This window comes from Pristiophorus japonicus, chromosome 13, assembly GCF_044704955.1.
Source record: "Pristiophorus japonicus isolate sPriJap1 chromosome 13, sPriJap1.hap1, whole genome shotgun sequence".
In the NCBI taxonomy this organism is placed as follows: Eukaryota; Metazoa; Chordata; class Chondrichthyes; family Pristiophoridae; genus Pristiophorus; species Pristiophorus japonicus.
The window spans coordinates 60,103,412-60,127,618 of NC_091989.1; the positions used below are offsets into that span (position 1 = coordinate 60,103,412).

Here is a 24,207-nt window from a genome sequence, read left to right on the forward strand (position 1 = left end):
AATGTAGTCACTGTTGTCATGTAGGAAACGCGGCAGCCAACTTGCGCATAGCGGAATGATAATGACCAGATAATCTGTTTTGTTATGTTGATTGAGGGATAAATATTGGCCGGGACATTACAACACATTAAACAATTAAAAATAATTCTCACACAGGACAAGTGTACTCCTTTGACTCCTGTTCAATGCGACTGACATCCTGTTTAGTGTCCCAACACCGCTGAAAGCCTGCTTGATGGGCAGTCAAAGCAAAGATTATTAGTGCCCACTTTATTTTCGGGTCACTGTGGAATATTGTTGCTAATTCCAGATCTGATTTTTGTCTACAATCAGAAGGTGAGGGGAAAACCCTACTTCAAGCTGAATCTTGTGCCTGCTCACAAACAAGGTTCTTTTTCAGTTTAGAATGTAAAAGAAACAGGATATTGAAAAATTAGATGCACTGTAGACTTCATAAATAAGCAACAACAAGAACAACAGAAAAACGTCCGTGAGAATTAATAGTTGAAAGCGTATCAAAACCAGCCACAAGAGCTGAATGGACAGACCCCATCGTACAGACTTATCATAACAAACCACTAAGTTTGCCACAGAATGAGAACAAAAGCATTCATTTGTCCATTGATTTCCTTCCACCAGTCGACATGCCCTGGAGCAGTAATCATATCCCAGGATAACTGAGTACAAGCATCTTCTACTGTGGCTGACAGTCCAGGATCAAAGCTTCCTTAAACTCTTGATAACCGGTATAAAGCTGGTGGTTTCCATACAAAGAAACTCAAGGCTCATTGCAATCCAAGTAAATTCAACCTTTCAGGTCTCAAAGTTTCTCCATATGTAACAAATTTGGCAACTGAGCAGCTTGAACTTAGAAAGGTTTTTACATACAGACAGTGATATCTGTTACTGCCTCAAATTAAAATTATCTCTGTAAATACAACCATTTTGTCAATATTAATGCAACAATTGCAATAATAGAAAGGGAAAAAAAGTTGGATTTCTACAGCACCTTATCACTTCCTCAGGATCTCTCGAAGTGCTTCACAAGCAATGGATTATTGCTAAAATGTAGTGACTGTTGTGATGCAGGCCAACATGGCAGACAATTGCACACCGCAAAGTCTCACAAGCAGTAAATTAAGTGAATGACCAATTCATCTCTGTTTCATGGTGTTGATTGAGGGAAGAATGTTGTCCAGGATATCAGGAGAACTCCCTGCTCTTAAAAGAGTACCATGGAATCTTTTCCATCCACCTGAACAGGCAGAGCCTGGGTTTAAAAAGTGGCACCTCCAACAATATAGCACTCCCTCAGTACTGCACTGGTAGATTAGGAGCTCAAGGCATGGAGTGGGCTTTGAACTCAACCTTCTCACACAGAGGCAAGAACAATCCCAAACTGAGCCACCACGACATTTAATGATATGCAGGTGCAAATTGTATTAGCTGCCATCACAACAACAACGTGCATTTATATAACGCCTTTAACGTAGTAAAACATCCCAAGGCATTGTGTCCAAGTGAAATGAGAATTTGTTCACAAAGGTCACCTTGATCGGGGAGAGTTGGAATCTGCTTCGTGAAGAGATCAAAGGAAGCACAAAACCACATACACGACCAAGAAGCACACAGTCGTACTTGGAAAAAAATGTCTCCCTTAACTGATGTTGCGTAACCATATCTAATGACCTTACCATAACGGCAGGCTACTATTTATGCAGAACAAAGAATTGGGCGAGGTGCTGAATGATCAGCCGATTCGCCATTGCCCGTTTATTGGCCGGCGATAAAGTTAAAACTACCCCCAATGTGTTAACATACAGTAGAGCTGGAGTGGGTTCATCCATTAGGGGGAGGGGGGAACTCATCATGGGCAGTAGGACAAAATGGGCGGCACCACATCAGTCAATGGGAAGGAAAATTGGGAGAATTGTGAAACTGGCTGCAAAGAGCAAGTGGTGCATGTGGAAAGGTGGCTCCCTGACCTCTTGGTCACAATATGGACAAGGCAATTTTGTGAGCACAATAATTCTGAATAAAAGGAAGAGAATGTCTCAATGTATGGGGTGAAATGCATTGGCAGGGCTGATTATACAACAGAGTAAGCAAGATTTAAATGAAAACTGGGGACTGATCATTAGCGAGGATGATTAAACAAAATACTAATTGGACAGTGATGGCAATGTGAACAGTTGGAATGCAATCGAGCTACCTGACAAAACGGATATATAACATTATAAAGAGATGAATTACAATCGATAGTAACTAGATGATTAATTGATTGTTCATCAGTCGGATATAAAAGATCCCATAGTAGTGTTCGAAGAAGAGCAGGAGAATTCATTCCCGTGTCCTGGCCGACATTTATTCCTCAATCAACATAATGAAAAAATGGATTATCTAGTCATGTATCACATTGATATTTTTGGGAGCTTGCTGTGCGCAAACTAGCTGCTGCGTTTCCTACATTACAACAGTGACTACACTTCAAAAGTTCTTCATTGGCTGTAAAGCACTTTGAGAGGTCCTGAGATTGTGAAAGACGCTATATAAATGCAAGCTCTTTCATTCTTTAATAAAAGCTCCTCAGATGCCAGGAATAGCTTTATTATCTGCAGTCTATTACAAACGTGGCACTCAACCCACCTGAGTATGTAGGGTTTGTGGTATAGCTTAGATCCTTTCAAAAGTATATGAGAGAAAAGGGAGCAGAAAGATATGCTGATAGGCTGAATGGGAGGAGACTCATGTGCACTATACACACCAGCACAGATGAGATGGACCGAATGGCCTGTTTTTGTGCTGTATATTTTATGTAATTCTAATTGGCATGGGCCTGGAAGGTGCTCGAACCATCGCAAATGGGTCTCGGGTAGCCACGGGTTGACAACAACAACTTGTATTTATATAGCGCCTTTAACATAGTGAAGCATCTCAAGGCGCTTCAAAGGAATATTATGAGATAAAAAATTTGACACCCAGCCGCATAAGCAGAAATTAGGGCAGGTGACCAAAAGCTTGGTCAAAGAGGTAGGTTTTAAGGAGCATCTTGAAGGAGGAAAGAGAGGTCGCGAGGCGGAGAGGTTTAGGCAGGGAGTTCCAAAGCATGGGGCCCAGGCAACAGAAAGCATGGCCACCAATGGTTGAGCGATTATAATCAGCGATGCTCAGTAGGGCAGAATTACATTCGGAGATTACAGAGATAGGAAGGGGTGAGGCTGTGGAGGGATTTGAAAATAGGATGAGATTTGAAAAGACCGGAAACTCCAGCATCTGCTGCGATCTGGGGGAATGACCTTCGGTAGAGTACCAAGGAATGGGTGCTCTCTGAATCAGAAAACCTTGACCAGAGCTTAAAGACAGTAACCACCACCCCCACACCACCCCCCCATACTGAACATTGCTAACCATTCAGAGTTTGTTTTTTTAATTACCATTTTAGAAAAAAGCATGTGCCTATGACAACAACTCAAACACTGTGACAATATGACCTGTGGTAGAATTGTGAGTTGGCATCACTCTGGTCCAGGGGATCCTTTAGCCGATTTGGTTTGCATGGCACCATGTTATGTGCTGTTGGGAGTGAATCCAATCCAAAGTGGGTCAACTGGCTAAGCTTCATATGTTTATAAATGAATTTGTGACAAAATGCTTGGGTTTTTATCAATTGATACAGTACTCATTCTGAACAAACACATTGATATTGTTGAAATCCCACAAAAGCACATTCACTCCGAGGCGGCTGCAGTATTCAAGGTATGTAGGCCTCTGAATTAAACTGTCAGCAATGGAGTTGTTCTGGGTAGTTTTATAGCTGAGGTTTCACTCAAGGCTACTGAAAAGACAGCCTGGCAACCCTTGCTTGACCCACCCAATTTAAATCCATTGCCAGCCCCAGACTGAAGTTAATTTGGCTTGTCACTCCTGACTACTAGGTCAGACGTTTCAGCACAGTACAGTAGAACTACTGTATGCAATTTTTAACACATCATTAGCAGTTTAGCAGTGTTCCAACTGTTTTTTTTTTTATTCCATAGATGGTCTAATTTTCATGCGGTCTGGTAGGTTTTATTCTCAATAGCAATTGCCACTGGTTTCAGAAGGGACACAATAAGCCTTTTTTTAACTTACTGTGCTCTACGTGAAGGACAAGTTATGTTTTCTTCATTCAGGTCACGGCAACATTTGCTAAGCTGGAAAAGTTGTCAGATGATCATAATTACATAGAATGTACAGCGCAGAAACAGGCAGTCCGACCCACCTGGTCCATGCTCCACACGAGGCTCCTCCCACCCTTCTTCATCTAAACCTATCAGCATAATCTTCTATTCCTTTCTCCCTTATGTGTTTATCTAGCTTCCCCTTAAATGTATCTATGCTATTCGCCTCAATTACTCTTTGTGGTAGCGGGTTCCACATTCTAACCATTCGCTACCTTGGTGTCATATTTGACCCTGATATGAGCTTTTGGCAACGTATCCGCAGCATAACGAAGACCGCCTATTTCCAGCTCCATAACATCCGCCCTTGCCTCAGCTCATCCGCTGCTGAGGCCCTCATCCATGCCTTTGTTACCTCTAGACTTGACTATTCCAACACTCTCTTGGCTGGTCTCCCACATTTTACCCTGCATAAACTAGAGGTGATCCAAAACTCGGCTGCCCGTGTCCTAACTCGCACCAAATCCCACTCACCCATCACCCCTGTGCTCGCTGACCTACATTGGCTTCCGGTTAAGCAACGCCTCGATTTCAAAATTCTGCTCCTTGTTTTGAAATCCCTCCATGGCCTCGCCCCTCCCTATCTCTGTAATCTCCTCCAGCCCCACAACCCCCGAAATGTCTGCTCTCCTCTAATTCTGCCCTCTTGACCATCCCTGATTATAATCGCTCGACCATTGGTGGCCTTGCCTTCTGTTGCCTAGGCCCTAAGCTCTAGAGTTCCCTGCCTAAACCTCTCCACCTTTCTACCTCTTTCCTCCTTCAAGACGCTCCTTAAAACCTACTTCTTTGACCAAGCTTTTGGTCACCTGCCCTCATTTCTCTTTATGCGCCTCGGTGTCAAATTTTTTATCTCATAATACTCCTGTGAAGCACCTTGGGATGTTTCACTACGTTAAAAGCGCTATATAAATACAGGTTGTTGTTGTTGTACAGAAGGTTCTCCTGAATTTCCTATTGGATTTATTAGTGGCTATTATTTATTTATGGACCCTAGTTCTGGTCTGTCCCCACAAGTGGAAACATTTTCTCTCTGTCTACCCTATCAAACACTTTCATAATTTTAAGGACCTCCATCAGGTCACCTCTCAGCCTTTGTACGGACAATTTGGACTACATTTTCCAAGTACCCCACACTGGTATGTGCCCAGTATGTGCCAACAGCAAGCGAGATCTTTCCATGCTGGCATGTAGTCACGAATTTAGACTTTTGTCTTTCTTAGGGAAACAATAACAGAAATGATTTAATGATATTCAAGATGAATACATAAATGGAGAGGATTATTGGGAACAATAGGGTTACCTTCTCTGGTTGGGTGTATTCCTGGGGGTTTCATCACATGACCTCCTGCCTCAAACAGACCTATTCCCATGTTCCCGCCATTGGACAGTCAACAGACTCTGTTACCCGATTGCAATAATCCTGCCCGTTAATGGGAGGTAGGTTTTTTGCTCCAACGCCAATATTTTTATAACTAAGAAATAAAAGTGTTCAAAGACAATGAAAAAAGAAACACAATTTGTTTTACTGCCCCTATGATTTTTCTCCCGGGTTGCTGGCAGCATTGTGTAGGAGATTATTCTTCAATTTCTGGAGACTCCGGGACAATCCTGGAGCGTTGGCAAGCCGAAGGGAAAATCCTGTCAAAGGGCAAGTGGGAAAACAGCATGGGCTAACTTGTTAGCTGTTGCTAAATAATGTGTAAACATATAATGGTGTGCACTGCGCATGTAGTCTAGTGAGTATTGGTGCTACATGCTTACAATAATATTTTAACTGTAACTACTTAAAACAGTCCTGACCATAGCTTTCGAAGCTGTTCGCAAAAATGTTCACATTAAATCTGAAAAATAAGCAACAAACTCTCAGGCCAGGTATCACGGAGAAGGCAACTGCAGCCTTTTCACAGACAAGAACCATCTCTTCAATCCTCCTTTTCCCCCCCACAGACTTGTCTTGTCTGTCAGTTGCTTTCTCCACCTTGAATCATTTCTATGGAGTAGCAAACCCTACCATTCAGCACAACTAAAACCGTTTTGCTTGGCTGCCGTCGGCACCTAGATTATTTTGTTGCTAACTCCCATCAGGCTGCTTGCTCGGGTTAAATCCAGTGGTGTGCAACCTCTGGGGAATTGGATAAATACTTGGAAGGAGAAAAAATTGCAGGGCTATGGGGAAAGAGAGGGGTAGTGGGACTAACTAGATAGCTCTTCGAAGAAGCTGGCACAGACTCGATGAGCCGAATGGTCTCCTTCTGTGCTGTACTATTTTATGATTCAATGGAAATATGATCAATGGCCAAAAAAACAAAATGCAGGAAGAATGCTGAGGCGGAAAGTTTGGGAAAGCAATTTAAAGCAAAATGTATTTAACCACAATGAGAATAGAAGACACATGTTTGATGGGGGGCAACTAGGCTCTGTTAAGCCTGGCATAAGTTCAGAAATAAACCTCGATATAAGTGTGATTGGGAAATGCTCAACGTTAGGGAAGAGCAAAAGATGGTTACATCGTTTCAGAGTTCTCATTTAATGTTTCGTTTTAAGTTTGCGATAATTTCTTTACGTTACTTGATTCAGTACAGAATGTGCCTTAAATATATTATGAGACCATAAGAAATAGGAACAGGAGTAGGCCATTTGGCCCCTCAAGCCTGCTCTGTCATTCAATAAGATCATGGCTGATCTGATCTTGGCCTCAACTCCACTTCCCTGCCCGCCCACATAACCTTTGACTGCCTTATCATTCAAAAATGTCTTAGCTCCACCTTAAATATATTCAATAAGAAATATGGAGCTGTGTTGTAATTTGTCTCAAACAACAAGGGGAGAAGTCCTAGGGCACCATTGAGCCACCAAATGACTGCCTAGTGCTTAAACCTGACGGTAAACTCATCCCCAAATCCCAGGGATAGTCATTTAAATAAGAGGGCCACTGCTGGCCCAGTGGAAACTCGGAGCAGATGGTTGCACAAAAAGTCTGCTGGGCCAAGAAATACTAGCGGTGATGACGTTTCTTCCGACAACGATCCAATGCTGATCAATCCCTTTGAGCCTATTTGCAGATCAAAATGGCACCTATGCCTATTGCCCAGCAGGTATAGGTGGCACCAGGAAAAGCAGGAGTGCATTGTGGCAGGATTTCCAGAGCAGCTCAGGAACAGCCCATACATGCCACAAACGTGCTACTGGGATGTGGGCAGAAACGGTGCTGACCCCCACTGTTCAGTATGTTTAAACTCTTCTTGATTGGGACAGAAACTCGGTGGATCTGGATTCCACCTCAAATTGCGACCCCACGTCACAACTACACCCCACACCCCTCTCCGCCCCGCCACCCCGCCGCTACCTCAGGGGCTGGATTTCAGAGATGTACAATTGAAGATTTGATTAAAGACAATTGAGGATACAAAGAAACGTTTCACCTTTTTAATCTCCCTGCCTATCAATCCTCTATCTGCTCGACACCTATTTCTTCTGATTCTCTCCTTTATTTGTTCTTGGGCCTTTGAGTCACAAAGGCCAGCACCGATGATGGAGGCCATTCCTGCCCATCTCTCTCGAATAAATCCAAAGTTTTTGCCTCCACCACCCTAGCCAGCCAGCATTCCAAGTATTGATCAAGTGTTTTTTTTTACCAGTTTGCATCCATACCCGATTGTCCATTTGTGGTTCGATAGTGCTCCGGATTAACCTTTCCCATTTCACTTTTTATCTTGCTTGCCTCTCTAAAGGGCCCCTTTCATTCACCTCTTTTTCAAGGCTGGATGTTCTAACCTTTCCTCACAACAATGTTTACTAGAACGGCTATTGGGGAGGAGGTCAATCCTGAATTAGTTAAAAGCAACTAAATACAAGCAAATTATGAGATAATTTAGAGGACAAAGTGTCGGGACCTGATGGGATATATTGGGGGATCCTGAGGGAAATGGGGGAAAGAAATAGAGAAGGCCCTCGAAATTATATTTCAGGGTTCCAATGAGAGTGGATGTGTGCCGGAGGATGGAGAGTGAACAATATAATTTGCATTTTCACAAAGGGAAACCGACCTAAGCCAGCTAATTACAGGCCAGTTAGTTTACAATCTGTGGTAGGGAAATCTTTAATTAAAGATGAAATTACTAAATATCTAGGTGAAGAGAAACGTATTAGAAGCCAAGGTGAATTTTCGAGAGGAAGATTGTGCATGACAAACCTGATAAAAGAGTTCTTTGAGGAGGTGACAAAGATGGTGGATGGATAAGGGCAGTGGATGTGGCGTAAACGGTGTTTCAAGGTACAACACAGGAGACTGTTGGAGAAGCTTAACAGGTATGATGCGAGCAGACCGGATTGAAAACTAGTTAGAGGGGAGAAAACAAAGGACAGGAGTTAAGAGTTAAGGGGCTAGAAATTGCCCTCAACCCCAAACGGGGCGGATAATTCGAATTAAATTAATATTCTCCACCCGAATCCATGGGGTGGAGAATAGAAGGCTATTGGCCTCTTTAACTATTGCAATTCATTAGGCGTTGTTTGGGGTGGCTGAAGGGCGGGGCTTGTCATGTATCTTACATTATATATAACTGTATCCTAACATGCTATACATGACTGTAATAAGATATGGCCTGTAACCACCAGCATACCTTACCACCAGGGGTGCACTTGCAAGAGACAGGTATATAAGGACAGGTCTCAGACAAGTGCAGCATTCCAGAGCTGTGAAATAAAGGTGCAGGTCCAGAGTGACCTTGACTTCACTACATGCCTCGTGTGAATCTGTACTGAGGGGACAGGACTTTACAGTGGCGACGAGTTACGGGATTACAGAATCCACAGAATGGCGAACAACGGATCAGATGAAAAGTACAATGCTGGAGACAATTGGGAGAACTTTATAGAAAGGCTCCAGCAAAGCTTTGTAACCAAAGACTGGTTAGGAGATGACAAAGCAGACAAGAAAAGAGCCCATCTCTTGACCAGCTGTGGCTCGAAAACATACGCTTTAATGAAGGATCTGTTGGCACCCGAGAAACCAGCAAGCAAGTCATTTGAAGAATTGAGCACACTGGTAAGAGACCACCTGAAGCCAGCGAGCAGCCTACACATGGCCAGACACAGGTTCTACAACTACAGACGCTGTGTGGGCCAGAGCATACCCGACTTTGTGGTGGAACTTCAGAGGTTGGCTAGTTTATGTGCGTTCTCCGATGAACTGAGGAGAGAAATGCTGAGAGACTTTTTCATTGAAGGAATAGGCCACGCAGGCATATTCCAAAAGCTCATAGAAACCAAGAACCTTACCTTAGAGGCAGCAGCACTAGTTGCACAGACATTCTTGGTAGGGGAAGAAGAAACGAGGTTGATCTACAATGCAGGTACGACAACTAACGAAATATCGGAACAAGAAGTTCACAGCATTAAACAAGCTGCTACCCCCACACACAGACAAAACCGGGAGAACAGGCTCTCGACAGCAGGCAGTGGTGCCAGAAGCCATCAAAGGCCACAGGAACGGCCGTTCACACCTCATCAACCTACAATGCGAACAATCAACTACAAACTGAGAGAAGCTCAAGAGAGATCAGCCAGACGCAGCTCATTCTTTGGGAACACTGAACAATAGAAGCAGTCTGTGCTGGAGGTGTGGGGGTGGGCACTCGTCAAGGGGATGTCGATTTTAGCAGGCTGTTTGCAGGAACTGTGAATATACAGGGCATTTGGCCTGCATGTGCAAAGAAACAAATCGGATGGGTCGGAAAGTGGACCAGAAGATGGTGGGGACAGTACACAGGACACCGATGTACAGTGGGTCAACACGATCAATGGCCGCAGTTTCGACAACAGGGCGCCTCCTATAATGATGAGGGTCCTACTCAATGGGATACCTGTCAACATAGAGCTGGATACGGGAGCGAGTCAATCTCTCATGGGCGCTCAACAATTTGAACAACTGTGGCCGCATAAAAGAGACAGACCAAAACTCACAAGGGTCGACACCAAACTAAGGACCTGTACCAAAGAAATCGTACCAGTCCTCGGCAGCACCATGCTCTCTGTCACACACAAAGGGACAGTGAACTGACTTCCCCTGTGGATTGTCCCCGGAGACCCCCCAGCACTGCTGGGGAGAAGCTGGCTGGCAAAACTAAACTGGAAATGGGATGCCATGTCATTAGAGGAACGGACCTCCTGCTCAACAGTTATAAAGCTATTTGAACATCTCTTTCAGCCAGGTGTGGGCACTTTCAAAGGGGCCAAAGTCAAAATCTACATCACACAGGATGCTAGACCGGTCCATCACAAAGCCAGAGCTGTATCCTATGTGATGAGGGAAAAGATTAAACACGAACTAGACAGGCGGGAAGGCATTATATCACCTGTGGAATTTAGCGACTGGGCAAGTCCCATCGTCCCAGTCATGAAGCCTGATGGATCCGTACGAATCTGTGGGGACTACAAATCTACCATAAACAAAGTCTTCCTACAGGACCAGTACCCGCTGCCCAGAGCGGAGGACTTATTTGCCACATTGGCTGGAGGTAAACTTTTCTCAAAACTAGACCTCACATCTGCGTATATGACGCAAGAATTGACCGAGGAATCCAAGCTACTCATCACCATCAACACACATCGAGGCCTTTTCATGTACAATCAATGCCCAACCCTGCATCAGGTCGGCAGCTGCCATATTCCAGTGCAACATGGAGAGTCTGCTCAAGTCCATCCCGGGGACGGTTGTATTTCAAGACGACATACTTATCACGGGCAGGGACACCGACTCCCATCTCCGTAATTTGGAGGAAGTACTAAAGCGGTTGGATCGGATTGGCCTACGAGTCAAGATATCCTAGTGCCTGATTCTCGCACCCGAGGTTGAATTTTTGGGCAGAAGGATTGCCGCCGATGGAATCCACCCAACAGAGTCCAAAACTGAAGCAATTCGCCTGGCACCCAGGCCCCGGAATGTCTCAGAACTGCGCGCCTTTCTCGGGCTACTCAATTACTTTGGGAACTTTATGCAGAACTTAAGCACGCTGCTGGAGCCTCTCCACGTGCTACTCAGGAAGGGGTGCGATTGGTTTTGGGGGGACGCCCAGGAACGCGCCTTCAATAAGGCACGCAACCTTCTATGTTCCAACAGTGTTTGAACTTTCTTTGATCCAGGTAAAAAGCTAGTTCTCACATGCAATGCGTCAGCATATGGGGTCGGGTGCGTTTTACAACATGTCAATAGTGCGGGCAAATTACAACCCATAGGTTATGCCTCCAGGTCACTTTCGTGGGTGGAGCACGAGTACGGAATGGTAGAGAAGGAGGCGCTCACGTGCATGTACGGTGTCAAAAAGATCTACCAATACCTTTTTCGGGGCCAAGTTCGTGTTAGAAACCGATCACAAGCCCCTCACGCCCCTTCTATCCGAGAGCAAGGCAATAAACGGCAACGCCTCGGCGCCAATTCAACGGTGGGCATTCATGCTGGCGTCCTATGACTATACCATAAGGCACAGACTAGGCACAGACAACTGTGCCGATGTGCTCAGCAGGCTACCCCTGGCGACCACGGAAGGGTCTGATGAACAGGACTGTGAGATAGTCATGGCAATCAATGCCTTTGAGTCCACAGGTTCGCCCATAACGGCTTGCCAAATCAGAGCCTGGACGGCCAACGACCCCACGTTATCCTTAATAAAAGGATGTGTCCTAACCAGTGACTGGGCAGAGGCTCGCAATGCCTGCCCCGAGGAATTAAAACCCTTTCACAGGCGCATGCATGAGCTATCACTACAAGCAGACTGCCTGATGTGAGGCAGCCGAGTAGTCATGCCTCTGCGAGGCAGAGAGGCATTTGTCCAGGAGCTCCACCGCGAGCACCAGGGGATCGTTCTCATGAAGGCCATAGCCAGATCCCACGTCTGGTGGCCTGGTATTGACGCGGACTTGGAGCTCTGCGTCCGAAGGTGCACCATTTGTGCCCAACTCAGCAATGCCCCCAGGGAGGCTGCATTGAACCCCTGGCCTACCAAACCGTGGTCGCGGGTGCACGTAGACTATGCGGGCCCATTCATGGGCAAAATGTTCCTCGTAGTTGTAGATGCATTTTCAAAGTGGATCGAATGCACCATTTTAAACTTGAGCACAACATCCACCACTGTGGAGAGCCAAGCAACCATGTTTGCAATGCACGGAATCCCTGACACATTGTTCAGTGACTGGTCCGTGCTTCACCAGCGCAGAATTCCAAGACTTTATAATTGACCACGGCATAAATCACATCAAGATGGCACCGTTTAAGCCGGCCTCCAATGGCCAGGCGGAGAGAGCAGTGCAAATCATTAAACAAGGCATGCTTAAAATCCAAGGTCCCATGCTGCAGGGTCGCCTGTCGCGACTGCTGCTGGCATACAGATCTCGTCCGCACTCACTGACTGGGATCCCCCCCGCACAATTGTTGATGAAAAGGACTTTAAAACCAAGGCTCTCATTAATCCTCCTAGACATGCACAAAATCGTTGAGGCAAAGCGTCGTAAGCTGACTGAGTACCATGAAATTCGAGGGGGAGATGGAATGAGATAGGGGACAAAGTGTTTGTACTAAACTATGGCAGAGGTCCCAAATGGCTTGCAGGGACAGTAACGGGCAAGGAAGGAAACAAGCTACTAGTAGTACAAATGGACAATGGCAAAACCTGCCGGAGGCATGTAGACCAAGCCAAAAGCAGATTTACCAACAACACTGCAGAATCAGAGGCAGACTACAACGTGGAACTCGCACCACACCTGGTGGACAGACAGAGGGAACAACCTGAGGAAAGGGCAATCCCAACAGATAGCCCAGGCGAGTCAACAACAATCACACCAATCAAAACAGACAGCCCAGGCGAGATACCAGCAACCACACCCAAAGAAAAACAGACACCAAGGCAAACAACTGAACCACAACTCAGACGCTCCACGTGAGAGCGTAGACCACCTGAGAGACTGAACCTATAAAGACAATAAGACCTTGGGGGAGGGTGATGTCATGTATCTTACATTATTATATATAACTGTATCCTAACATGCTATACATGACTGTAATAAGATATGACCTGTAACCACCAGCATACCTTACCACCAGGAGTGCACTTGCAAGAGACAGGTATATAAGGACAGGTCTCAGACAAGTGCAGCATTCCAGAGCTGTGAAATAAAGGTGCAGGTCCAGAGTGACCTTGACTTCACTACATGCCTCGTGTGAATCTGTACTGAGGGGACAGGACTTTACAGGACTGAAGGTGGGCGCCGCGCTGATGGTCGTGCTGACACGTAGCAATGTCCCTCCCCTTCACTTAAAGGGGAGGGCCGCTGCGAGCTGTGCAGCCACTTTACTGGACCTCAGTGGGCCATCAAGTCGTACAGAGTCCAGAGTTTTCAGAGTCGGCCGACAATGAAAATGAAATGGCAGCCGCTGCAGTCGCTCTCCCCTTTAAGGGCGGATGGGCCGCCCAGCCTCTGGCAGCTTCCCGCTGGGAAAAGCTGTCAGGGGAATCGACCGGCGATCGCTCCGGTCCTGCGAGGTAATTTCCCTCGCGAGGCGGAAAGGGGTCGGCGCATGGCCGACGGGGCGGGGCAAGTGGGCATGGTGGAAATCCACTTTTTTAAAATTTCAAAACATATACTTTATTCATATAAAAATTTGCACAATACATTGAAAAGCAGTTCAGTACATTTGGATGCAGTCAGCAATTCCATACAGTACATTGCAGGGTACAATTCAGTACAATCCAGGATACATTGTAATACAGTCATCAAATTACGTTACATGTGGCACTATACAGTACACGGAACAGGTGAGGGTACAGTTACATTTCTTTACAACATACATTACTAAACAGTTGCTGAACTTGCATTATACATGGCACTGCATAGGTGTTTTCAGGTCATGGTGCTCTATGTATACAAAGGTTTACAAGTACGGCCCGAGGGAAGCTCTATACTGATTCCATCCCCTGGGTTTACCGTGGCAGAAGGGCTTAAACTGTGGCTCTTCCCCATCGTGCCTTTGCAGCGACTGCACCAATTTTTAGTGCGTCCCTCAGCACGTACTCCTGGATCTTGGATTGCGCCAGTCTGCAACACGCAGACGTGGATGTCTCCTTGCTCTGGAAGACCAGCAAGTTTCGGGAAGACCAAAGTGCGTCTTTCACCGAGTTGATGGCCCTCCAGCAGCAGATGATGTCTGTCTCGGTGTGTGTCCCTGGGAACAGTCCGCGGAGCACAGAGTCCTGTGTTACGGAGCTGCTTGGGATGAACCTCGACAGCAACTACTGCATCTCCTTCCAGACCTGCCTTGCAAAGGGGCAGTCCCGAAGGAGATGGATGACAGTCTCGCCTGCATCACAGCCAACTCGAGGGCAAAGTGCCATGTCTCTGAAACCCCGGCTGTGCATGAAGGATCTGATGGGTAGGGCCCTTCTCACCGCTAACCAAGCTACGTCTTGGTGCTTGTGTGAAAGTTCTGGCGATAAGACATTCTGCCAAAGGAGTTCGACAGTCTGCTCGGGGAACCGTCCGACAGGATCCATCATCGCTTTCTTTTGAAGGGCGTCCAGGACCTTGCGTGCCAACCACTGCTTTATGGCCTTGTGGTCAAAAGTGTTTTTCTTGAAAAACTTTTCCACGAAAGACAGGTGCTGAGGCATGGTCCAACTGCTCGGAGCATTCCGCGGCAACCTGGCCAGACCCATCCTTCGCAACACCGGGGACAGATAGAATCTCAGCACGTACTGACACTTGGTGTTTGCGTACGAAGGGTCTATGCACAGCTTGATGCAGCCGTACACAAAGGTGACCATCAGGATGAGGGCCACGTTCAGAACGTCCTTTCCCCCTTGTCCAGAGATTTGTACATCGTTTCTCTGCGGTCACGGTCCATTTTCGATCTCCAGATGAAATGGAAGACGGCTCGGGTGACTACCACGGCACAGGAGTGGGGTATAGGCCAGACCTGCACCACGTACAATAACAGCGAGAGCACCTCACTCCTGATGACCAAGTTCTTTCCTGCAATGGAGAGTGAACGCAGCTTCCACCATCCCAGTTTATGTTTGGCTTTAGCGATACGCTCCTTCCACGCCCCGTCCGCTCCGAACCATATTCCCAAAATATAAAAATGTTCCTCTAAGGCTAATTAATGTATATGCCTCACCTCTCAGAAGCGAGCGGCTGGCCCTCCTCCAGCAGCTCCCACTGCTGCTGGTGACATCCAGACCAGTCGTTCTGGGCGGTGATTTCAACTGCATCATCGATGCGACTGGACGATCCAGCAGAGCCGACAGCAAACTGGACACCACATCCAAACTCCTGATGGACGTGGTAAAGGATGCCAAGCTGTGCTACGTCTTCAGCAACCCTGCAGATGGAGCACCGCGCAGATACACCTGGTCGAGACCAGATTGGTCCATCCGTTCCAGAATAGACTTCCTGTTTGTGTCCCACACGCTCAAGGTCAGATCCACCGATGTCACGCCGGTGTTCTTCTCTGACCACTGCCTCCTACTGGCCGACTGCCTCCCACAGGAAGACCAGAAAGTTGGCAGGGGAATATGGAAGCTCAATGTGAAACTGTTGACCCCGGAAAACTTTGAGGAACTCAAGAAGGATTACAAAGGTTGGAGAACCGTAAAACCCTTCTGTGATTCCCCGATGCACTGGTGGGAAACAATCAAGACAAACATCAAGAGGTTCGTCATCCTCAAAGGTGTTCTGGAGGCTAGAGGGAGACAGAGGGAATTGTCCCAACTCCAGAAGAGTATGCAAAACCTGCTCCTGCTGCAGTCGATGGGGGTCGATGTCGCGGAGGAACTCCAAGAGGTGAAGGGGCAGCAAGCCGCGCTCTTTGCCTCAGAGTCCTCCAAAATCATTTTCCGCTCCAGGGTCCGCTCCGTCGAGCAGGAGTTCGCGTTTCTTCTTCCAAAAGGTACACAGGGGGTGCTCTGTGATCTGCAGCCAAAAGGAAGAAGATGGTTCTGTGACATCTTCATAGCCCGACATGCTGAGGATCAGCAAATCCTTCTATGCCGGGCTGTACAAGGTCAAGCCCACAGACCATGCGGCCTCCCTGTCTTTCCTGTTGTCTATCTCAGAGGTCTTAGACGACATTGAGCGGGAGAATCTGGACCACCCGCTAACTCTGGACGAGATGACAAAGGCCGTCCGGTCCCTCGCGACGAGTAAAACTCCCGGAAGCGACGGCTTACCGGTCGAGTTGTATTCGGCTCTGTGGGACTGGATGGACCCAGACCTGCTGGAAGTGTACGGGGGTATGCTTCTGGCTGGCAGTATGTTAGAATCAATGAGGAAAGGCATCAAGCGCATTTGGAAAGAGGTGACATGATAGGTCCAAGTCAGCATGGATTTGTGAAAGGGAAATCATGCTTGACAAATCTTCTGGAATTTTTTGAAGATGTTTCAGTAGAGTGGACAAGGGAGAACCAGTTGATGTGGTTTATTTGGACTTTCAGAAGGCTTTCGACAAGGTCCCACACAAGAGATTAATGTACAAAGTTAAAGCACATGGGATTGGGGGTAGTGTGCTGACGTGGATTGAGAACTGGTTGGCAGACAGGAAGCAAAGAGTAGGAGTAAATGGGGACTTTTCAGAATGGCAGGCAATGACTAGTGGGGTACCGCAAGGTTCTGTGCTGGGGCCCCAGCTGTTTACATTGTACATTAATGATTTAGACGAGGGGATTAAATGTAGTATCTCCAAATTTGCGGATGACACTAAGTTGGGTGGCAGTGTGAGCTGCGAGGAGGATGCTATGAGGCTGCAGAGTGATTTGGATAGGTTAGGTGAGTGGGCAAATGCATGGCAGAAGAAGTATAATGTGGATAAATGTGAGGTTATCCACTTTGGTGGTAAAAACAGAGAGACAGACTATTATCTGAATGGTAACAGATTAGGAAAAGGGGAGGTGCAACGAGACCTGGGTGTCATGGTACATCAGTCATTGAAGGTTGGCATGCAGGTACAGCAGGCGGTTAAGAAAGCAAATGGCATGTTGGCCTTTATAGCGAGGGGATTTGAGTACAGGGGCAGGGAGGTGTTACTACAGTTGTACAGGGCCTTGGTGAGGCCACACCTGGAGTATTGTGTACAGTTTTGGTCTCCTAACTTGAGGAAGGACATTCTTGCTATTGAGGGAGTGCAGCGAAGGTTCACCAGACTGATTCCCGGGATGGTGGGACTGACATATCAAGAAAGACTGGATCAACTGGGCTTGTATTCACTGGAGTTCAGAAGAATGAGAGGGGATCTCATAGAAACATTTAAAATTCTGATGGGTTTAGACAGGTTAGAATCAGGAAGAATGTTCCCAATATTGGGGAAGTCCAGAACCAGGGGTCACAGTCTAAGGATAAGGGGTAAACCATTTAGGACCGAGATGAGGAGAAACTTCTTCACCCAGAGAGTGGTGAACCTGTGGAATTCTCTACCACAGAAAGTTGTTGCGGCCAATTCACTAAATATATTCAAGAAGGAGTTATATGTAGTCCTTACTACTAGGGGGATCAAGGGGTATGGCAAGAAAGCAGGAATGGGGTACTGAAGTTGCATGTTCAGTCATGAACTCATTGAATGGCGGTGCAGGCTCGAAGGGTCGAATGGCCTACTCCTGCACCTATTTTCTATGTTTCTATGTTTCTATCACCTTCATCTACAAGCAGAAGGGGGAGAGGGAGGAACTCAAAGACTGGCGGCCCATTTCGCTGCTCAATGTGGACTACAAGATCCTGTCGAAGGTCATTGCAAACAGGTCAAGTCTGCTCTGGAGCTGGTGATCCACCCGGACCAGACCTGCATGTCCACGGCAGGAAGATCTCTGATAGCCTCGTGCTACTCAGGGATACAATCACCTACATGCGGGACAGGAAGGTGGACACCTGTTTAATCAGCTTGGACCAGAAGAAGGCCTTTAACAGGATATCGCACACGTACCACACGTGCTCTGCAAGATGGGGTTTGGGGAGGGTATCCGCAATTGGATCCAACTGCTCTATCAATGGGTGGGAAACTGAAAGCTTTACGATCAGGTCTGGAGTCAGGCAAGGCTGTCCCCTCTCCTCTGTCTTGTTTGTGTGCTGTATCAAGCCCTTTGCTGAGTCCATCAGGAAGGATGCGGGCATTAGGGGGGGTGACAATCCCAGGCAGCAGAGGCGCTCAGGTCAAGACCTCCCTGTACATGGACGACATCACCGTCTTTTGCTCGGATCCGCAGTCAGTCCGCGGATTGCTCACAATCTGTGCCCAGTTTGAACTGGCCTCGGGAGCGAAGGTAAATCGCAGCAAAAGCGAGGCCATGTTCTTTGGAAGCTGGTCCGACTGATTCTTTATTCTCTTCACCGTGAAGTCAGATTACCTGAAGGTTTTGGGAATATGATTCGGAGGGTGGAAACCCACTTTTTTTTTTCATTCGTTGCCAATCTTTCCAATTTTTTGTCAGATCACAAACGCCAGAGGTCACCTTGCACCTGTCAAGGATCACTCTGTACCAATGCTCTTAGCCAAAAGGCCTAGATCCACTGCACCGTTCCTGGAAGTACTGCAATACCAGGTTCGTGCCATGGAGGTGGGTGTGTGCCCCCCACCCACCTCCATGGAGGTGGATGGGTCAAGCCACCCCACCCACCTCCTATTTCCAAAAAGCATAGGAGAACCACCTTCCTGATCCAGGGAGAACCACTTTCTGGTCATGGTTACTCCCCTGTCAGGTCAGTTATGCATGATCTTAGCCAAAAGGCCGAGAAGCGATGGTGGAAACCCACTTTTTAAAAAAATTTTCGTTGCCAATCTTTCCAATTCTTTGTCAAATCACAAACGCCAGAGGTCACCTTGCACACATCAAGGATCACTCTGCGCCAATGCTCTTAGCTAAAAGGCCTAGAGCCACTGCACCGTTCCTGGAAGTACTGCAATACCAGGTTCGTGCCATGGAGGTGGATGGGTCAGGCCCCCCACACACCTCCGTGGAGGTGGATGGGTCAATCCACCCCACCCACCTCCTTTAGCCAAAAGGCCGAGAACCCACTTCCTCCACTCCCGGCCCGGGGGCAATTTTGGATGGGTCGGACCATCCGCCTACCCGCGGTCGGGAAGGCCTTACCGCCCCATTACTGCCTTAGGGAGACCGCAGTTGGAGTACTGTGTGCAGTTTTGGGTTCCACACTATACGAAGGATGTTGAGGGAATGGAGAGGACACAGCACAGATTCACCGGGATACTGCCTGATCTGAAAAATTACAAATACAAAAAAGGACTTGAAAAATTGGGCATATACCTTCCCCTCACCATCTGGGAAGTGTATGTTCTTGGGTAAGGCAGTTACCCTGGATACACCCATAGTGGTGCCATTGATGTGTAAATGAAGGAACCTCCCCCTGACCCTGAAAATCCCGTCATTTCAGTGGCGAAGGCTCTTGCTGGGATGATCCCAGTGTAATTGTAGGCCCAATCGTTGGTAGGGCCACTATTTTTCAGTAAAACGATAAGGAGGAAAATGCATTGTACTGTGTGTAAAAGGTCACTAGTTTGATCCTTGGTCTCTGCTGAGCTAGCTTTCCCAGTAATCTCTAGACTAGTTTGAGCTGTGGTTCAGTTGGCAGCACTCTCACCTCTGAGTCAGAAGATCGTGGATTCAAGTCCCACTCCAGGGATATAATCTAGGCTGGCAATTCAGTGCCATACTGCTGGAGTGCCGCACTGTCAGAGTGCCATCCTTCAGAGGAGGCGTTAAACTGAGGCCCCATCTGTCCTCTTGGTTGGACATTAAAAAAGATCCCATGGCACTATTTGTAGTGCACTGGTCTCTGTATTTAAGGAAGGATATACTTGCATTCAAGGCTGTTCAGAGAAGGTTCACTAGGTTGATTCTGGAAATGAGGGGGTTGACTTATGCTGATAGGTTGAGTAGGTTGGGCTTCTACACATTGGAGTTCAGAAGAATGAGAGGTGATCTTATCAAAACATATAAGATAATGAGAGGGCTTGACAAGGTGGATGCAGAGAGGATATTTCCACTCATAGGGGAAACTAAAACTAGGGGACATAGTCTCAGAATAAGGGGCCGCCCATTTAAAACTGAGATGAGGAGGAATTTCTTCTCTCAGAGAGTTGTAAATCTGTGGAATTCTCTGCCCCAGAGAGCTGTGGAGGCTGGGTCATTGAATATATTTAAGGCGGAGATAGATTTTTGAATAAGGGAGTAAAGGATTATGGGGAGTGGGCAGGGAAGTGGAGCTGAGTCCATGATCAGATCAGCCATGATCTTATTAAATGGTGGTGCAGGCTCGAGGGGCCAAATGGCCTAATCCTGCTCCTATTTCTTATGTTCTTATGTTCTGATAAGAGCAGGGGAGATGTCCCTGGCCAATATTTATTCCTCAACCAACATTGCTAAAACAGATGATCTGGTCATTATCACATTGCTGTTTGTGGGACTTGGCTGTCGCTTTTCCTACATTACAACAGTGGGTATGCTTTAAAAAAAAGTACTTAATTGGTTGTAAAGCGTTTTGGGATATTGTGAAAGGCACTATAGAAATGTAAGTTCTTAGACCGTGTCTAAAGGTAAATATCAGTCTCCCAGCTGCAGCTGTAGTATCAGTCTGACTTGTTAAAATGGCTCATTTTTTACATGCTTTTTCCCCAACACCTGGACTAAGCACCATTGTCTAGCAAGGAACAATTCAGCAACAAGCTTTAGTTTTATGAACCCTGCTCTGTAACTAGTTGATAAGCGGTCTGCTCGAATGACACAAGTCATCTCTTCCGGTTAGTTTCCCCGCTCTTTTCCCCCCACAGAGCAGATATGTCTGCAGTGCTGTCTCCGAGCGTCCACTTCGAGTGTGGGCTCAGTGCACTGAGCAATCTGCAGTGTGAGCCTGCATCCTGCCACCCCAGGCACAGCGTGCCACTGCACTATCATGTCTCACCATTGGATTTCCTTCCGAATACTTATGTTAAATATGCAACTTTGCTGCTCTTTCCACCATCACAATGCTGCTATCATTTAAACAATGTGTATGACAAAATAAGACACGACCAGCTGAGGCAGAATAGGGAGATTTCTGTATTTTATCTCGTATAGTTCTGAAATAGTTTGAATTAAAATGCAAGCTATCTTTTTCTGTTCTCCATCCACACCAGAGACTTGAATACATAATCTCATCGTCATCATAGGCAGTCCCTCGGGGTCAAGGATGACTTGCTTCCACACTAAAAGCTAGTACTCATTTTAAACGGTGGAAGATGCCTGTGCGTGAATTCTTTTAATTCTTTTAAGGCTGGCACTGCAGTGCTGAGGGAGTGCTGCACTGTTGGAGGTGCCGCCTTTTGGATGAGACATTAAACCGAGGCCTTGTCTTCCCTCTGGGTGGTAACCTGGCAAAGCGGATCACCCACGCTTTATAGAATGCACCTGATTTCTGTTCCACTGAAATCATACCCTCCCCACACAGGGTTCTGTATCCATTCTGTCAGGTTACTGCCCAGTGGAGAATTTGAAAAAAAACCCTCTCTCGCCCAAAAGGCTGTGGATGCTGGGACAATTGAAAGTTTCACTGAGATTGGTAGATTGCTAGAGTCTTGTTGGGTAAGGGTATCAAGAGATATGGAGCAAAGATCAGCCATTATCTAACTGAATGGAGGAATGGGTTCAAGGGGCTGAATGGCCTACTCCTGTTCCTATGTTTGCCAGTGTTCACTACCATAGTTCAGGAGCAATTGGCAACCCTGAGCAAACTAACACACTTACAGCACAGATAAGGGAACAGATTTTGGATCACATGGGTCTCAGTCTGTTTAAGAAAGCTCCTCTTTTGTTTTGACCACAAGACAGGAATCTTGGGAATTATCCCAGACCTTATCATCGAGATCATACAGCTGCTGTCACTGTGCCTGAATGCACTGTGTTTTCAGTGCCAGGTACAAACCAGAGAAATGATTGAGGAGGAAGCTATGATACTAGTAGATGGAGTCAGGGACTTGCTTAGTTTTCAGTGTGCGATAGAGTTCTAAATCATGGCCGGGGACTGCTATACTCCGAGCATTAGTTTCAAAATTGTTTCTAACAATGGCAAAGCTAATGTTCCAGAATGTTCTATGCCACAATAGTATATGTAGAGTTGATTCTCCTACATTCAAAAGCATAACTCACTAAAATATTTGTTTCACCGTATCAGCTAATGATGTGTTTAAATGACAATATAAATATCACGCCTATGACACCTGTGACTCCAATCCATCAAAGATTATTCCGCAGCTCCCAATTCATTGAAGCAGCATTTAAAGGGCCCAAGTTTCCACACGATAAAAAATGGGTTCCCTTCTGAGCTGGGCGCCCGTTTCTCGCACCTAAAACGGCGCCTAAAAAAAACCGCGCTATTCTCGAACGCCCTGCAGCTCCTTGTCTGCCTGGCGCGGCACCCAGGGGGGCGGAGCCTACACTCGCGCCGATTTTGTAAGTGGGAGGGGGCGGGTACCATTTAAATTAGTTTTTTTCCTGCCGGCAACGCTGCACGTGCGCGTTGGAGCGTTCGCGCACGCGCAGTGTGAAGGAAACATTGGCACTCGGCCATTTTTGTAGTTCTTTGTAGCTGTTTAGTTTTTGAACATTTTTTAATAAAAGCACATTGCCATCAGCACTGAGGCTTCTTGCAGCAGCGAGAAGGTGCAGGAAGCCTCAGAAAGTTGAGGCAGCCGTTTCCCTCCCCACCCCCCCCCCCCGCGGGAACGAACGGAACGGCTCCCCCCCCCCCCCCCGCGGGAACGAATGGAACGGCTCCCCCCCCCCCCCCCCCCCGCGGGAACGAACGGAACGGCTCCCCCCCTCCCCCCCGCGGGAACGAACGGAACGGCTCCCCCCGCGGGAACGAACGGAACGGCTCCCCCCGCGGGAACGAACGGAACGGCTCCCCCCCTCCCCCCCGCGGGAACGAACGGAACGGCTCCCCCGCGGGAACGAACGGAACAGCTCCCTCCCCCCCCCCCCCCCCGCGCGGCAACGAACGATGGCTGAAGCACTTTCACACAGGTAGGAAGATGGTTTATTTAATCTTTTCTTTGCTTATAAATGTTTATTCAGGTTGGATTTATTTGTATAATATTTGTCGAAGTATAAATAAGGATTTATTGTAGAATTTAATGAGTTCCCTTCCCCCCCCCTCCCCCCACCTCGTTCTGGAAGACTAATTTGTAACCTGCGCCTGATTTTTTAATGTGTAGAACAGGTTTTTTCAGTTCTACAAAAATCTTCACTTGCTCCATTCTACTTTAGTTTGGAGTACGTTTTCACTGTGGAAACTTTGAAATCAGGCGTCAGTGGCCGGACACGCCCCCTTTTGAAGAAAAAATTCTGTTCCAAAGTAGAACTGTTCTACCTGACTAGAACTGCAGAAAAAAAAATGTGGAGAATTGCGATTTCTAAGATAGTCCGTTCTCCACCAGTTGCTCCTAAAAATCAGGCGCAAATCATGTGGAAACTTGGGCCCAACATGTAGAAAGTCTATAATAGCCATAGGGGGCAAAATTGTCCCTTTGTATAGTCTTGTTAGCGCCTCCAGGGGTGCTAATGGGGCGCAAGACAACTTTCGCCCGGGAAGGGGGCGCTACCGCCTCCTGGGAAATTGTCGGTGTGCGGCAATCCTGCGCCGGCCCCTTAACGTCCCATGGGCGAAATTGCCCCATGGACCACGAGGCTGGTGGCCAACATCCGCTCATGGAGCAGTGTTTAAAGGGGAGGGCTCCAGCGCCCCGGGCTGCCATCTTTTTTTGTCGGCCAAATTTCTGGTCGGCTTGACGATGGCAGTCCTAGCGTGGTCCGGGCCGCCATCGTTCAGGCCGGCACTGCATCATGGGTGCCGGGCTGCAGGCACGATCCCACGCTGCCCTGGCGGCCCAGTGGAGACCATCAGAGGCCTTACAGAGTGCGCAGCGGCCCTCACCTTTAAGCGAAGGGGAGGGACA

The 24,207-nt window shown here is 47.3% G+C and overlaps 1 protein-coding gene and 1 pseudogene across 8 annotated transcripts in view; one reads left to right on the forward strand and one right to left on the reverse strand.

Annotated features, from left to right (window-relative positions):
• The window catches only part of LOC139278597 (caldesmon, smooth muscle-like), a 242,243-nt gene that overhangs the window by 145,787 nt on the left and 72,249 nt on the right, over window positions 1-24,207 (forward strand). The gene's annotated exons all lie outside the window — the stretch shown is intronic.
• Window positions 18,763-18,997, reverse strand: LOC139279151 (U2 spliceosomal RNA; annotated as a pseudogene).